Source organism: Condylura cristata, unplaced genomic scaffold (assembly GCF_000260355.1).
Source record: "Condylura cristata isolate star-nosed mole 26May11 unplaced genomic scaffold, ConCri1.0 scaffold00008, whole genome shotgun sequence".
Taxonomy (NCBI): domain Eukaryota; kingdom Metazoa; phylum Chordata; class Mammalia; order Eulipotyphla; family Talpidae; genus Condylura; species Condylura cristata.
The window spans coordinates 37,944,484-37,957,103 of NW_004567109.1; positions in this window are offsets into that span (position 1 = coordinate 37,944,484).

The window sequence follows — 12,620 nt, forward strand, 5'->3', positions numbered from 1 at the left end:
GTTTAGAAACTGAGAGGTTTAAGATCAAGGCACCAGCAAGTTTGGTATCTAGTGAGAGACCACTTTCTGATTGACAGCTATCTTCTTGTGTCCTCATGTGGCAGAAGGGTTAAGGGAACTCTCTGGGTCCCTTTAAAAAAAAAAAAGGTTGATTTATTTAAGCATACAAGGATTGGGGTATAGGCCAGAGGTATGGGGGGCAGGGAGAGTGAGAGGGTCAGGAGAGGTCTGCTGTGCCATGTGCGTCACCTCCCTGGCAGACCCTCCCACTGCTCCCCTCAGCAGTGTGCCTCAGTATATCTACCTGTTTTGCTCCCCACTCTGTCTCTAGTGAATCCTCTCACCACCCCTGCACATCTGGCCTATACTCCAGCTCTTGTATGCATAAATAAATAAAGGTTTACAAAAAATAAATCCAGATTTGTCCAATAGGAACAACAAAAAACAGGTTTTAATGTTAAATGAAAGAAGAATGACTAAATTCCCTCACCATTTGGTAATAACATTAAGAATAAAATTAATTAAAAAACAAAGTTAGGCATGTAGGGGAAATTACTTTTACCAACAGGGGCTTCCAGTCTCCCTTTTCAGTGGCCTGGTCCAAGGAAGAAACTCTTCTTACAGTGTTTTTCTTTTTCTTTTAAAAAGTTTATGAACTGAATACTTGTGTTCCCCAAATTAATAGACTAAAGTCTTGACATCCTCCCCCCCCCCCGCCCCAGAGTGATTGTATCAGGATAAAGAGCCCATAAGATATAAAAGTACACTAATTCATAAGAACACCTGCACCTCTATGTTTATTGCAGCACTACTTACAATAGGTATGTTACAGAAACCACCCAACTGCCCAAAAATAGATGACTGAATCAAGAAGATATAGCATATATACAATGGAATATGACTCAGCAATCAAAAAAGATAAATTCATGCCATTCGTAGAAACAAACATGGATAGAGCCGGAAGGGATAATGCTCGGTGAAATAAGCCAGAAAGAAAAAGAAAAATACTGGATAGTCTCACTTATGAGGATAATAAAAATAAAAATAAACAAGAACTATAAACTAGAGATATTCTGCAGGTAGTAGGATCAAAACAGGGGTGGGAAGAGCACAAGGGACTGTGGTGATGGTATACTGAATTAGTGGTGGGAATTTCACGGAGATTGAAAAAATCATCAGTGGATGCTAAAGCTAGTAATTGAATTTTGCACGAGGAATATTTACATAGTCCCCCAAAACTTCTTGCAAATCATTTATTAATTAAAAAAGAAAATATCTTTGCTGTACAGAAATCTGGTGGATGCCACCTTAACCAGTAAGCTAAGTAATCATGTGCTGTATTAAGACAGACCAGCATCACATGCCTCCTCATAGGATACATTGAGAACAAAAATGTTCAATTAGAGAAAATCAAAGACAGACCCAGGACTCTTCCATGTGAAAGGTTAAAGGGGCATGATAACTAATGTATTGCACCATCTGAGACAATCTGACCTAAGAAAATAAAGTAGCTATGAAGGACATTATTGGGGCAGTTGTACATGGACCATGTGTTAGGTAATCTTTAAGGGTCTTATAACATATGATGTTATATAAAAGGGGTGGGAGGAGAGAGAGACAAAGTATATGAGTTAAAATGTTTATAACTTTAGTGGGGATAAAGGCCAGGCAAGTTCTCCAAAATTTTAATTTCCTTCAAAATTTGAAACTATATCAAAATTTAAAGATTACAAAAATGTGTATTTAACCTCAAAAGACCCCTTTTTGATGATTTATATAGAGGCTGAGAAAACACTTAAACTAATTACTACAGATTTTTCCTTTCCAACAGCTGAATTGTTTTTGCAAATCAAAATAAGAAACTCAGGAGAGTTCCAGAAATGTGTAGCACTAATTTCTATTGCAAATGTAATCTACTCTTTTTCTCTAAGTGCTCATCAGATATTGCCTGAGTACTGGTCATTTTGTCAGAAGTGGTTGTTTACAGTGAGTCTTTTTGCAAAACAGAACATTTGATAATTCCAATTTTGTAAATGGAAATAAAATGTATGCAGAGTAAACGCTGAAGTACAATGAATGTACTTAAAATAATTTCAAATGATTTGGCTTTATTTTATTAAACTTGATGTTAGCTTTATAAGCATTCCATACACTATACCTGAGTGACAGCAGGGTGGTTTAGGGAAAAGACAGTGGGCATTTGCTTTCTTATAAAGTATTTATATATTATCATGTATCAGTCTTCTAAGTGACCTTTTCCCACTCTCCATCTTGGTACATTAGACTGTCTACCAGTGTTTACGAAGCTCCTTCTAAGTATTATGAGCATAAAGAAGGCTTACAGATGGGTTTTTGTGGTATAAACCATTAATGTCCTGTTTAGCATCTATTTTTTCCCCTCAGAAACACAATACTGTTGTTGTTGGGTGGGTCAGTGTCCTTAGCTATAAAATTTTTCCTAGTCCTCCTTGAAGATGTGGTGACCGATGAGATATACACAGAAGTTGTAAAGTGGGACTTCTAGAAATGGTCTTTTAAATTTGGCTGGGAATTGCAGCAACATGGATGGAACTGGAAAATATCATGCTTAGTGAAATAAGCCAGAAAGAAAAGGGAAAATACTGGATGATTTCACTCATAGCAGGAGTATAACAGACCAGGCGAGAAAATAATAGTAATAATGAACAGCTATTTACCAGAAACATTTTATGGGGGTAGAGTGGGGAATGGGATCAAAAACAGTGCAGGGAGGGAAATGTATTGGACTATGGTGATGGCACATGGGTGATTTGGTGATGGGAAGCCCAAGGGGATTACAACTGAGATGGAAAAATGCACAAAATGATGTAAAAATAAACTATTATATTATTTATTAAAAAAGAATAAGAAAAAAAATTCAGCTAGGAAGTTGAACCTTTCCTCCATCTTACTTGGAACACAAATATGGTGGCTGGACTGCCAGAAGCCAACACAAAAATAAGTCTATATCCTGGGGATACAAGGAGAAGAACAAAAACAGAGCTCTTCTAAGGGCCAGATTTTCAGTCTTGACTTGCCTTCTCTGGATTCCTTTCAAGTCAGAGAAAAATAAATTTTTATCTTGAATCTCTGCAACAAGCAATTGAATGTAATTCTTAAGTTATATAGACCCCGATTTTAAGAATTAATTGAGAAGACGAGTGCACGCAAAATGCTTAGCGAACACCACTAGGTTCTATGATGGTTAAAAATAGCACAGGTGGAAAAGAATAACAGCTTTAGAACCTGTGACAACTGCAGATCGTGTCTGTTTAACAACTTAGGGTATGTGATCTGGGCAAATTATCTAACCTTTCTGAATCTCAATCTTTTATAAAATGAGGATAATATCAGTTACTTTGTGTAGTTGTAAAGAGATGAGGCACCTGGCACGTAATAGATACTCCATAAATGGTAATAGTAATTTACAACCTATATGAACTCATAGAAGGATGAATCTTTATGGGTTAAAATGGTCAGGAAAGTCTTAAAGAAGAGGTTGGATTTTGTTAGTGAAAGAGAGTGTGTTTGGGGTGGATAAAGGAAAAGACCAAGTACAGCTAAAGGCCAAGTACAGAGTAAAGGACATGGGGTTTGACTGAATAGAACATATCTGACAGTTATAAGGAAATCAGTATAGCTGGTATTGCAGAGTTGAGGAAAACAGGGTGGCATGGAATAGGGGATGATAGAGTAGCATAGATGGGATGGGATCAAGCTGAAAGTTAAATAAAAGCTTTATGGCTTGATGTAGAAGAACACAGGAGAATCCATACATTTTATACAAAAGGAATGACCAGCACAGACATTATAAAAACTCATCACACTAAGGTGTTCAGCTATCCTAAGTGATTTTATTTGGAACCAGTGACAAGGAAATGATTCTGAGTGCCAAATGGAAGGAGTGTCTCATCCAAAAACATAGCCATTAATTTAATGGGAAAAATTGTCTAACAGTGAACATTAATCTTGTTAGAAAGGTGCTTATGGGGTACCTTGAGTCCACAAACTTTCTTCTTGGTTTTTTTTTTTTTTTTGTAATGAAGACTTTTGGTATTTGGCAAAGATATTTTTCACTAAAAAAAATTTTAAGTTAACCCAATCAGACAAAATGTTTCTCTATACAAGCCATAAAACACCATCAGAAACTCACACATTTAGATTCTAGTGGTATCTTTTTCTCTTACTTTAAAAATCTGCTTAGTAATAACATTTGTTTCCAGCAAATACTTCAGAATTTTCTCAAGGTAAAAATTAAGAGGTCCATTAACCTATTCTTCCAGCTCTTCAGTTTTCAGAGTCAGCATTGTACAATATGACATTATTATTGCTAGGTATGTTGTGCACTTTGTATCTTTGTTAGTATGGAAGCTAGTAAACTAAACCAGCTGTCAGGTTTCTTGTAGACCTGTGATTCCCAGAAAGCCCATCTATTAATTTTAATTTAGAATTTTTTGCTTCTTTCTCATAATCTAAAGCATACAACTATAAATAAACAGGTAAAAAGCTTGGCTTAATTATCACATTTTGAAACATCAGGGGAAAGTCATAAACTTGAATGAGAAAATGACCTTAAGGTTTGACTCAAGACCAGAGATGTTGGGCCAGTCAGGTTTTTGGAAACTCAGTCTGCTATCCTGTTATAACCCCTTCCTGTTTTCGTAAGTCCTTCCTTCCTTGGTAGAATTGCCTAAAAGAATGTATGAAAGTGTTCTGTAAGACTTAAAAGAATTGCAAAAGTGTGTTATTGGCAGTCAGTACTTAGAGTATCTATTATGTTTGTCTCAATGGGAAAATCCCTATTACACCCTTCCTTCCAAAGGGTAGGTCCAGGCAGCCACATTTGAAATAGTTAACTATGATAATTTAAAAATAAAGAGCTACAGTTTGTGATAAGAATGTTATGGGGCTGCTTAGTAGTGATGGCTGCACAACATTGTAAATGTAATTCATCTTACTGAATTGTACACTTAAACAAAGTAAACAAAGGGCCTCCCTGGTGGTCTAGGGGTTAAGTCTCAGTGCCTGAGTGTGATCCCTGGCTGGGGAACTAACCCATAGTGCAGCAAACCTTTACCTCTCTTGTCTTACCCACTGCTCCCCTTAGCAGTATATTTCAGTAAATCTGCCTGTTCTGCTCCTTACTCTATCTGGTGAATTCTCTCACCCACCCCCCACCTCTGGCCTACACCCCAGCCAAAAAAAAAAAAAAAGTAAATGTGGCAAAATTTATGTTATGTAATATTTTTTCATAAAACAAAACATTTTTGTTTGTTTGTTTTATAAGACCTTTATTTTGGCTTCCAAATTTCTAAAATATTGGAATTGTTGATTCATTTCAGTTTCTGAAGGCATTTTTAAAAAATAATATAATAGTTTATTTTTACATTATTTTGTGCATTTTTCCATCTCAGTTGTAATCCCCTTGGGCTTCCCATCACCAAATCACCAATGAGCCATCACCATAGTCCAATGCATTTCCCTCCCTGCACTGTTTTTGATCCCATTCTCCACTCCACCCCCATAAGATGTCTCTGGTATATAGCTGTTCATTATTACTATTATTTTCTCGCCTATGTCTGTTATACTCCTGCTATGAATGAAATCATCTGGTATATTTCCTTTTCTTTCTGGCTTATTTCACTAAGCATGATCTTTTCCAGTTCCATCCATATTACTACAAAAGGCATGTGTGTGTTATTTTTTTTTGGTTGCTGAGTAATATTCCATTGTATATATGTACCACATCTTTCTAATCCAGTCATCTACTTTTGGGCATTTGGGCTGCTTCCATGTTTTTCCAATTGTAAATAAAGCAGCAATAAACATGGGGGTGCAGGTGTCTTTTTCAATCATACCTAGGAGTGGGATTGCTGGATCGTAGGGAAGCTCCATGTTTAGCAGTTTGAGGAACCTATAAACAGTTTTCCATAGTGGTTGTACTAGTTTGCATTCCCACCAGCAGTGCAGGAGAATTCCTTTTTCACCACATCCTCGCCAACTTTTGTTGTTGCTAGTTGTATGAAGATGTGCCATTCTTACTGCGGTGAGGTGGTATCTCATTGTGGTTTTAATTTGCATCTCTCTTATTACAAGTGATATCAAACATTTTCTCATATGTTTGCTGGCCATTTGCATTTCTTCTTTGGAGAAGTGTCTTTTTAGCTCTTCTGCCCATTTTTTGATGGGGTTGTTTACTTTATTTTTGTTGAGTTTCATCAGTTTTTTGTATCTCTTTGTGATCAATCCTTTATCGCTAGTTTTGTGTGAGAAGTTTTCTTTCCCAGTCAGTAAGATGTCTGTTTGTTTTTTGTAATGTCTCTTTTGCTGTACAGAAGCTCTTTAACTTGATGTAGTACCATCTATTTATCCTTGCCTTCACTATCGTTGCATCAAGTGCTGTATCTTCAAAGATGTTACTGTAGTGTCATGTAGTGTTTTGCCCATCTTTGCATAAAGCAAACTTTTAAAAGCTAACACATATTGAGAATTGTGTCTTTCTTATAATCTGACAAGAATTATTTCATTACCCAATAGGCATCAATTAAATGTTATTCTCATTTTCACGATTCTCGTTAATAGAAATACAGAGAAACTAAGTGAGTGGAGCTACATGGCTAGTAAGTGGTAGAGTACAAGAGTTGAACCTAAGCAGAGTCCAGAGGCCTGTGCACATTGTCAATGTGATTGCTCCACTAATGGGAGAGAAAACAGGCCACAAAGTCAGTGGAGCTTGTCTGGACCTGATATGAGATAGAGAAATTCAAATCAGATAGAGGTTGACTATGGACTCATTTGATAAAGTCTTGTAGTCCCTGTCTTCTAGGCAAGTCAGAGCCTTATGTGAGCCAAAATTACAAGGCAACCAGGAATAGGCCGAGAAAGGCAGTCAAAAGAAAACAGAGACCAGAGATGGGAGATGGGGAAGGTTGAACAACTTTTCAGTTCTTAAGTTGTTATGCACTTTGTATCTTTGCAGTTTTTCTATGTGCTTACCATGAAAACCTCTCTTACTTAAGCTATTTCAATGAGCTATGCAATTTAAAACCAGTTGAGTTCTAATTATTATTATTATTATTTTTTAAATTTATTTATTTGTGCATACAGAGGCTTCACCAGAGACAGAGTGGGGAACAGAACAGGCAGATCGACGAAGTACACTGCTGAGGGGAGCAGTGGGCAGGTCAGGAGAGGTCTGCCACACCATGTGGTCACCTCTGGGGCAGGCAGGAATGGAACTTATGCGGAAGTGGCTTTAGATTCTCAGTGCTGTGCTTTAACCTGCTGCGCAACCAGGGAGGGCCAGAGTTCTAATTATTTTCATAAGGTATTTTAAAGTGGAGAAAAGCTGTGTATGCAAAAATACCTACAGCACTGCTCTTTATAATAACTAAACATTGGGAAAAGCTGAGTCACCCAGTTATAAATAATAAATGATACTATATTTGCTCAGTGGAATATTATGTAATCATGATAATGCATAAGTACGAAAAAGGTGTATAAGCAGAAATTTTTCAATAGGGAAAATAAATCAAAAGCTGAGATAACAGCTTATGTGTGTGTGTGTGTACATGTACACATGCTAAGTATGCATCAGCTATATTGTCAAAAATTGCATTGAATTTTTGAGAACAGATTGAGCACATTTAAATTCCCTTAAAATATCTGACAGAGGTCCCTCCCTGGTGGAGCAACAGGTTAAAGTGCAGCACTAAGAAACTAAACAGTCACTGCAGCACAGGTTTGATTCCCACATGGCACAGCAGACCTCTTCTGTCTTGCCCGCTGCTCCCCTCAGCAGTGTACTTCATAGATCGACCTGTTCTGCTCCCCACTCTGGTGGATCCTCTTACCGCTCCTGCACCTCTGGCCTGTACTACTGTATGCACGAATAAATAAATCTTTAAAAAAATATTTGACAGATTTTTCAAGTCTCAGAACTGGGCATAACTTTAGAAATCAGTACAGTTTTTTTTATTTTAAATTCTTTAGATTCTGAACATTTTTAGGCCAGGGAAATAGACAAAGCTATCTGTCAAGATTCCTTCCCTCAGAAGCCCCTCTTTCAGGATCACAGAATTAACCATGTTAAATTATAATCCCTAGCAACACCCAGCTTCCCCTTTCATTCCTCAATGAACAGCACGAAGAACCCACTGAAACAGACTTGATATGCAAGACTGCTCAGCCAGGAAAATGATTTTAGCGATTACTCTCAGCTCCAAATCCTGCACCTGGAACATACATGATAGGCTAGCTCCTAATCAAACTGGATTTTGCTCCAGTTTAATTTACCAAGGCATAACTTCTAAGCCACTTCAGTGAAACCAGGGTGGCCCACTGGATTAAAATTCTAAGTGCAGCAGCAGCCAAGAAAGGGAACAAGGGCAGCTGTAGAGAACGGAGGGCATGAAGTAGGAGATTGTATAAAACCAATAACACATCTTCAGGACGTGGTGGGCTTGAGGGAAGAATGGAAAAAAATAAATTGTCCCAATAATTTAATGGCACAGTAAGAAGGGAGCATTTATGGCTATTCCGGGACACATCAATAAAAAGCTTTTCCTGGATGCACAGACATCAGTAATACTGATAACTCTCAGGAGAGAACACTGGCTTGCACATGTGGTCACCTTTTGCACAGCCTTAGATGAGTCCAAAAGCCTGCCCAAGAGGCATCTGGACAGCCACAGAAGACAAAAGGCTGGGCTCCCATCCACAGATTCCACTAGAAAGCAAAATTTGTCTGTTACAAAAGCATGTTTCCTATTTTCTGTTTTATAAAGTCAGTGATGCTGGAGGGTTTGCAACAGAATCTGTTCTCCAGAAATAAGTACAAGAGAGGAGCGTAAGGCTCAGGGATATCCCTCAGTGGACAGAGGGAAAGACTGGCTGGAGGTTTCCCACTGTTTTGGACACACACACACACACACACACACATCCAGTTTTGGGCTGTGGTTGCCCGGTCACTGCCAGTCTTATTGAAATAATGTACTCCTGGAACCAAAGACAAAAGGCCCATAGATTTCCCAAACTATGGACTGTTCCCTTAACATGACCAAGATGAAATTCTCCCAGCAACACGATACCAAGCCCTTCCATGGTCAAATCATACACTTGCCACCATTTTTATCTGCATCATCTTCTCACATGGACTTAATTCCCATGCTGCCCTGGCAAATTACAGAGGACAGGTGGCTATGAAAAGCTCCAGGTAACGGTGCCAATCATTTTGATATTCTGTTCATAGTTTTGTGAGCTGGTAGGGCAGCCATCCTGGAGCCTGACAACATGCAGTGGGTAGTGCTCTTTTGGCCTACGAACCACAGCCATTCTCCTGCTGCATCTGACTCTCACCTCATTCGCTTTTACTCTTCTCTCTCTTTCTATGTGTGGTTTTCTTCATTCTGCTGTCATTTTTCAAGGCTGTAAATGTAAACATAGTAAGCCTGTTACTTCCTATGTGACCTGCTTCACGGATGTGTGAACTGTACACCAGGCACTGTATTCAGAAGAGCCCTGTGCTTGGTTTAATGTTCTGCTGTTATTATTGTGAAATTCTTAACACATTTTTGAGAAAGCAAATCTACTTTTTTCACTTGCAACACACCCCACAAATTACAAATTACATAGCTAGTTCTGAAAAATCCTTCCAGTAACTTCATGTCAAATTCCCCTACTCTTTTGGGCTTTTTTTTTTTTTGGGTCTTTAACCACCCTGATTGTCCTTTTCTGACTTTTACTACAGAAACTGCCACAGACCCTACATATAATCTAGTCAGCATGTACTGCAGGGATACCTCAAACACAGTTCTTTAAATTTTCCTAAAACTGCATGTATAGCTTTAGCAACAGCAAACATATTATTGCGTGTTTACTATATAACAGGTATTGTGCGAAACACATACATGGGTTATTTAATCCTCACGGCAATCCTCCAAGTTGAGGATCTGATACATCCCCAGATTGCAGATAAGAGAACTAATTCAGAAAGGTTATGAGGGGAGGCTCCATTTCCCCACCCCCACTACCTGTAGTCACCTTGGATGGAGATGTAAGGACAGGGCTGAGTTAAGCAGCGAGATGGAGGTCTAGAACATTGAAGCCAGGTTGCTTCCAGAGCCCTATTACTTCTCCAGCTTTGACTTGCACCCAGAGACTTTGGGGGATTTATGTGGAGGAGAGGCATTAAGAGACATGTGGGTGAGAGACACATGGAAAACTGTCCCTGGCAGACACAACTGCAACTGCTACCTTAATTTGTATTCTTTTTTTATTTTTTAAAAATTTATTTATTTATACATACAGAACTGGGGTACAAGCCAGAGGTGCAGGGGGAGTGAGAGGCTTCACCAGAAACAGAGTGGGGAGCATAATAGGCTGATTGACGAAGGGTCACCTTTGGGGCCAGGGACTGAACTCATGCTGAAGTGGCTTTAACCTCCTAGTGCTGCGCTTTAACCTGCTGTGTCACCCGGGAGGGCCCTAATTTGTATTCTTAAATTACTCCTTTAGTCGCAGACTTGCTTTATCCCTTTCTTGCTTTATCCCTTCCCTGCTAAGAGGCACTTGGCATTGTGGCAAGTTTAACCCTGTTTGATTGCTCATGTACTTGTGAGGATAATGGGTAATCTGGGGAGAGGGTGTTATTGAGAAAGTGTTATTAGGACTATCCTCCCTTTTCCTCCCTCTCTTTAAACCTAATTCTGTTACAAATCTTTCATCCTAAGAGTATTTCCCTTTTCTTTATGTGGTGGAAGGCAGGACTCCATTCTAGAGTATGCACTCCTTAAGTTTGGGATCCCTGAGTACCCATCAGTCACACACTAACAAGGTTATATCACCTGTTAAAGATTATACTGTGGCAGGGAAGAACTGAAAAGCTCAGAAAAGGCAAATAGCTCAGTATTTGCTGCCTCTAGCTTCCCAAATTTCCCCAATAGAAAGCACCTCTAGTTACTTGGGAGAGGCTGTTACAGCAGACAGTTCTCAGACCAGGTCTGAGGGGCTCTTCCACACTGTCTGCTGTAACAGCCTCTCCCAAGTAACTAGAGGTGCTTTCTATTGGGGAAATTTGGGAAGCTAGAGGCAGCAAATACTGAGCTATTTGCCTTTTCTGAGCTTATTGTCAACTAATTTTCATCTAGATGATTCATCTGGAAAGGCATCTTTGCAATCTGATTGTTCTACTTCCACGTAGCCATTTCCTTTTCCAGCTTCATGCTGTTAGCTTCTCCCCACCCTTACCCCCCCTCACCCCACCCACACACTCTCCCACACACTCTTTAGCTTGGCTGCTTCATTAGTTTCCACTTACTGCTGTAATACATTATCACAATAATGTATTGTCATACAGTTCTGGAGGTCAGAAGCCTAAAATGAACCAGATGGGGCTAAAATGGACACAGATGCATTCCTTCTGGAGACTTAGGGAGAAACCATTCTTTGCCTATTCCATTTTCTAGAGGCCGTCTGAACCCCATGGCTTTTGACCGTATCACCCTAAACTCTGCTTGTCATCATGTCTTCTTGTCTGACCCTCACTCTCTTGCCTATCTGTAATTGTTAGCCCATCTAGATCATACTCATAATTTTCCGATTTTAAGATCTGCTGACTGGTTATTATAACCCCATCTACAACTGTAAATCCCTTTGCCATGTAATGTAACCTATTCAGAGGTTCCAGGAACTGAGACATGGATATTGTGGGAGGCCCAATATTCTGTCCACCAGAGCCTCTCTATCCCCTGAGCCTCTGCCTCCACCCCCCAATTCCTCTTGTGACCTGCATTCCAGGGTTTTCCCTAACTTGCTCAGCTCATCTTCCTATGGATGCACTCTGGTTCTTCTGTGTTGAATCAGTAAATGTTTATAGAGCACCTATTTGTGCGAGGCATTTTGCTAGGGTCAGAAGACAGCAAGTTGGGGTGGGGCTCTTAGTTTCTGCCCTCAAAGAGCTTACATCTTAGTGAACCAGACAGAAAAAAATCATGAAAAACTAGACAATATGGTGATTACTGGGGTAAGGGAGAATGTAGGCAGTGAAGTGATATTCAGGACCTGAGGCTTGAGGTGGGCAGGGATATGGAAAGACACACCTTACTGCTCCTACTCCTATTGTATATCCACAAAATCAAGATGGTGGGATTCACTGTGAAAAATAATTTGCGCTCTTATCTCAGATGTTTAGCTAAAATGTTACTGCCTGGCAATTCCAGGCAGGGTTGGGCTGCACAGGAACACACAGCTCTCTCTGAAGGCCTTGCTTTGGTGTGTGGTAGTGCAGCTGCAAATGTGAAGAGGACTCCCACCATGTGCAACAGGCTATTTGCAGTGTTCAAGATGGGCTCATCCCTAAACGGTGGTTGTCTCATTTCCCCCCAATCTGAACCTGATTAAAAATTCGTATTTTGAAAACTGAATTGGAAGAAATTAAATGCACAAAGTAGCTTAGTGTTTCTTGGCATCTCCAGTAGGAGTCTGAAGGAATCAGAATTTAAGCTTTCAATGAATTGTTTGTGTTAGATGATGTCTTACAGCTCAGGTCCCTGGATGTGCCTAGAGATTAACCTTTGTTCCTGCCTGTGCCCATTTTGTGACTC